The sequence below is a fragment of the Gopherus evgoodei genome, chromosome 11 (genome assembly GCF_007399415.2).
Source record: "Gopherus evgoodei ecotype Sinaloan lineage chromosome 11, rGopEvg1_v1.p, whole genome shotgun sequence".
NCBI lineage: Eukaryota > Metazoa > Chordata > Testudines > Testudinidae > Gopherus > Gopherus evgoodei.
In genome coordinates, this window is record NC_044332.1 from 21,526,805 (window position 1) to 21,532,821 (window position 6,017).

The window sequence follows — 6,017 nt, forward strand, 5'->3', positions numbered from 1 at the left end:
TTCCACCCCACCCCCCTTCTTTTGAAAAGCACGTTGCAGCCACTTTAATGCTGGGATAGCTGCCCACAATGCACCACTCTCAACAGCGCTGCAAATGCTGCAAATGTGGCCACACTGCAGCGCTGGTAGCTGTCAGTGTGGCCACACTGCAGCGCTGGCCCTACACAGCTGTACGAACACAGCTGTAACTACCAGCACTGCAGAACTGTAAGTGTAGCCATAGTCTTAGAAGTTTAAACCATGCAGTTCCCTTAAAGTGCCCAGCCTCAGGCCTCCATCCAGACACACCTGTCTGATATGATGATGATACCTGAAAATCTTACTTCATCATATAAAAGAAAAGGTTCTTCCAATCCCAAAGGATCAGCCACACACCCAGGTTCAATTATAACTTAGATCTTACCCAAAATACACGCTATAGCCAATTCTTATTAACTAAGCTAAAATTTATTAGAAAAGAAAAGAGAGAGTGTGTTGGTTAAAAGATCAATATACATACAGACTTGAATTCAATTCTTGAGGTTCAGATACATAGTAGAGGTGAGCTTGTAGTTGCCAAAGGTCCTTTTAGAAATAGTCCATAGGTTACAGTCCAATGTTCATATTCAAGGTGGCTCCAGTCAATGACTGGGAATCTCAATCCTTATGGCTTAAGGTTTCCCCTTCTCGAAACCCAAAGCAGATCTGAGATGAAGCAGGATCGTATCCCAGGTTCTTATACATTTCCAGCAGCCTTTCGGCCTGAGAAAACAATAGGCTTAACTTCTCCCAAACATCCTGGCAATTAGCACAGAGTAATTTATCCATTAAACAGTTTTGATACAGGTTACCACAACAAATAGACAATAATACTATTTTACTCGAGTATCATCATAAATGCTAATATTCCTTTTTTGATCTTTGAATTAAAACTATAGCAATAGACAAGACTTGTTTGCTGACATCCCAAGACCTGAGCAAACACCTCCCCTTCTACCTCTAACAATGCAGACTTGCATTTCAAAGCTCTGTTCATTTTCATATCTTGCTAATCAGTTCTTAAGGTTCACCCATAGGTCAGGTCAGTCGGTGAGGTGAGTTAATTAACTCTTTCTGGCCCTGTCACCTTTCAGTGAGATATTATATTACACTCATAACGTCATAAGGAGACAATAATCCATTGTATCGGATGCCAAACATGTTAGCAGCATTGACGACCTCAGAAGTGAGACAGGCACCCCCAAAGACAAGACAACAAATAGGAGATAACGATGGGAAGCCCAACAATAACCATCAAATGATAACAGCAGAAAACCCCAAGATTAACATCACTTAAGGACTAATGATTACAGGATGATACTGCAAAATGCATGGACTCAAATGGGAATTTACAACTATAAAGCTGGGGTGTTTTGCCATGGAACTCTGGGTTCAGTCCTGCAAAGCTTCAGAGCATCGGACTGAGACTGACGGAGCCCAGCTCCTCACTCGTGCTCAAGCTAACTGGCCATTAGATTGACTTGACTTACAACAGACAGGTAACTATAAACATCAACTAGCAGAACGTGTGTGTGTGTAAAAAGCATATGCTAATTGTATTTTCAATAAATGCGGCATATTTGCCTTTCCATCCGAAAAGATCCCATGCTTTGTATGAGCATAACATAGGGGCCTTGGAATAAGCTAGCACCTGATGTGCCAGCATCACAACTGCCTTTAACATAACTGAGGCAGTGCACTAGCTTCAAAGAGTTTTTTCAGTCCCTTCCCAGCACAGATCTCTACCTCCAATGCTATATGCATCCATCCAGCATGCTCTGCTGGTTATGGTCATTTTCTGCTGTGGGGACTTCTTAGGGACAGAAACAGCCAGTTGTTGGTGCTCCATGCTATCCATGCTGCACAAGAACAGGCATCAGGAGAACTGGGTTCCATTACCTTATTGTGGTTGGCATGAGCTTTGTTGATTTGCATTAATATATTTTAGATTTATAAGATGTCCCCTTCCATAAAGCTAAGGCCATATAAGTCCACATAAATTTGGAGGTCGATCCTTCCCCCTCCCACCCCCCGTAAAAAGCCCATTCCTACTAAAAAAACCCCAAACCCCTCCTGCCCATTTTAAGTGTTTATGAAAGGTCCGGGATTGTTAGCCCCTGAGAACACAAGTCCTCATCATCCAGAGAATAGAAACATCAAGAAGAGGATAGCTCAGCCTCCATGTCATTCTAGACTTCTCTGGCTTTATCAGTTCCTCTGCAAGACTCCAATGGCCAGTATATCACCTTGCATTTAGTTTCCACTTGCACAGATGTACCAAGAACAGAGAAAACAAAGGAGAGACAGCCTGGTGAAGAAAGTTATTTTATTTACCAACTGGACAACTCTTGGTTGTTCGCTTACACACACAGTTCTTTCTGAGGCTGGTCTTTTATCACCTGCAGCAATTTTGAAGGCATCTTCTTTTTCCGTGGTCCAGGCTGCTTCCCCTCTCTTCCTCTGCATATCCCACCAGTTTCGCTACTAAATTCCTATTTTTTTTCCATTTTGTTCTCTGTTGTGCAAAGTCCCCCATAGTGATAATTGGGCCTACCTTAACTGTGAGCTAAACTATGAAAGTGTCAAACATCACAATAACCTGTAACAACAAATATTGATGGGAAAAGGTGCAAAAGTGAGACAAAAACCAAATTAGTCCAAACAAAAAGGATTGCCATTGTTATTCAAAGACTACGTTAAGATCATGACTGGTAAACAAAAACACTGTGGAATTGGAAATCAATGAACTAAAATTAGTGGGCTGGAAACTAGGTCTAATTGGCGGACAAAATAATGAGAGGACAGACTATTCCACCCATCACTTCCTTTTGGGTCCTTAACGAAAGAAACTTGGGGAGAAATGTTGGTTATTGGAACAAGCTCTATTGACCTGCCTAGCAACCTTTCTGAACTTCCCTGCTCAGGTGGTCCAAGGGACCTTGGGATACCCACCCACACTGCACTGCTCACATCAGTGCAGTGTGCTGCTACATGCACATAAGGATTGTGCCATACTATGGTGTAAGCACAGCATTGTGAACACATCCCACTGAAATAGCTGTATGGCTTTAAGTTACTCAGTGTCAATGATACTGGTGCAACATGCGTGTGTAGACAAGTCTTCACCATGGTGGGAGATTGTGGCAGTAGCATAAATTGAAGTTACCAATCTACGGCATACTCCTGTGGAAACAAATCAAGATGAAAGGACCTTCTGCCCACTGTTAACCACCTTGATATTTTAACTGGAAAATAATTGTGCAGAGCTCTCTCCAGAGAGAGGACACAGAGCAAGGAGGTCTTCCCTATCTATCTAGCACAACCGTAGAGATGCAATCAGGCTCCCACAGAACTCTGCCCAGACCTCTTGAAACATCTTCCTGATGCCCAAACCGCAGAGCTCTATACCTGTGATTAGTCCACATCAGCAGGGCCGGCGCTACCATTTAGGCAGCCTAGGCAATCGCCTAGGACGCCAGAATAATTGGTGGACGCCGTTTTGCCGGAGGGGGCGGCAGGCGGCTCTGGTGGAGCTGCCGCAGTGGTGCCTGCGGAGGGTCCGCTGATCTGCGGCTCCGGTGGAGCTGCCGCAGTCATGCCTGCGGACGGTCAGCTCCTCGCGTGGCTCCTGTGGACCACCTGCAGGCATGACTACGGCAGCTCCACCGCAGCTGCGGAGCACCGGACTCTCTGCAGGTACCACTGCGGCAGCTCCACCGGAGATGTGGGACCAGCGCGCGGGGCGGTGAAATTGCCGTCCGCCTAGGGCGCTCAAACCCCTAGTGCCGGTCCTGCACATCATTAAGATATTAAGAGAACGACACTTTCAGATTGGATGCAACACACATATATACATTGCTCTTTTAAACCTTTCACATTCCTGAGTGCTCGACTATTGGCAGAATAGGAGGACTGGGTTGTTTGCCATACGGTAGAGCAGTGGTTCTCAGACGGTGGGTTGGGACCCCAAAGTGGGTCACAATCAGGGCCGGCTCCAGGCCCCAGAGCGCCAAGTGCGTGCTTGGGGCGGCATGCCGCGGGGGGCGCTCTGCCAGTTGCCAGGAGGGCAGCAGGCCACTCTGGTGGACCTCCCGCAGGCGTGCCTGCGGAGGGTCCACTGGTCCCGCGGCTCCGGTGGAGCTTCTGCAGGCACGCCTGCAGGAGGTCCACCGGAGCCGCGGGACCGGCAAGTGGCAGAGCGCTCCCTGCGGCGTGCTGCTATGCTTGGGGCACCGAAATGGCTAGAGCCGGCCCTGGTCACAATCCTGTTTTAATGGCGTCATTAGGGCTGGCATTAGACTTGCTGGGGCCTGGGGATGAAGCTGAAGTCAGAGCCACATTGCCCAGGGCTGAAGCCCTCAAGCCTTGTCTTCACTTCCCCTCCTGCCCCTAGGTGGCAGAGCTCAGTCATGTAGTCATTTTTGTTGTCAGAAGGAGGGTCATGCTGTAATGAAGTTTGAGAAACCCCGCTACAGAGATCAGAATTCACAGGCAGGCCCCCACAGCCTGCAAATGAAGATGCCACTGGCTTAGTGTTAAAAAGAGCGTGCCATTGTTTTGCCTCAGCAAATGTATTCTAATACTTCAGGTCTGGCAAGGGCAAAACCATTTGCTAAAATCCTAATAGTGCAAATTAAGAATTGCTTTCCCGTCCTCCTGGTACTGTAGTGTTAGGTGATGCTATCACCCAAATCCCAACTTGAACCTGAAACTATTCTGCAAGAAGAACATTTAAAAAGTGCAGCTGCTAATCAATACCTTCCATAATTGAACCTGAGCTGCTCTCCAGTTTGTAGAATTATGGGATGATCTTGGAGCAGATAAGACATTTTGGGTCACATTCACAGTGGCCACTGAAGTGAGCAGTGTTGGCCAGCTGTAGACAATGGGAGAACTTAGGCTAAGGTCTTCAGATGATATTTGGCTAGCACAAATATCACACTATATTGCAAACACGAGAGTGTACACAAAATAAACCCTTATAACAAAATATGATGTTGTCCTAATACACTTAGCACAATCTTCCAATTAAAAGAAAACTGCTAAGAGCTACTGTCACTTGGACAGAGTGTTTTAAGAAAATCAAGAGGCTTAGCCAAAGCAGACCACCACCCAGAAAACCAGGGTCTCAAACTCAATTTACCTTAGGGCCAGTCCTCAAATCCTCCCAGTGGGCCAATAACTTCACTGAAGATGGTGTTCCCACCACCTCCCAGCCTGTTTCCCAGGCTCCCTTGGCCTCAATGCTGTCCCTGATGACTTTGCCCAGCGACTAGTGATGCTGCCTCCATGGCTGACTCTGCCCAGCAACTAATGATAGTATCTCGGTCCCTCTCCCCCCAGCCAATGGGAGCTGCAGGGGCGGTGCCTGTAGTAGACAGCTGGCAACATGGCTGCATGCGTCTGTCCTCAGCCACCAGCAACAGCAGGGATAGGAAATCGCTTGCAGGGAGTGGAGCTGCCCCAGGTGAATGACATGTTGCCAAGTGCAACCCCTGGGAGGGTCCCAGAATGGAGCAATGATGCAGGGAGGGGCATGTGAATCTCTCCTGCCTGCTCCACCCCCCAACCCCCTCAACTGGCGGCCATGAGGGCCAGATGAAAGAACTTTTTTAAATGTTTTCATGGGCTGCAGTGGGGAGGTTCTCAGGCTGCAGATGGCTGCAGGCCAGGACTTTGAGACCCCTGCAGAAGACCATTTCACAAACTCGAAATTGGGCCAAAAAAATTGTTGTAACTGGAGACAACCATCAGATGGCTGTAGCAGATTTGCTTAAGAAGCAGAGAATGAATTTGGTGGAATATACAACCTTATAGAAATTATTTAAGTTTTTACCCCAGTAGTAGGCTTGTGTGCCCCACCACAATGCAGTCGCAGAGTTTAATTACTGGCCCTTCCTCTCTATACTAACATGAGTTGGAAATGTACTAGAGGTAACATACTCAATTCTTCTGGCTAATTAAAGGAAGCACTGAAAACAGAACCCCCTCCATACCTG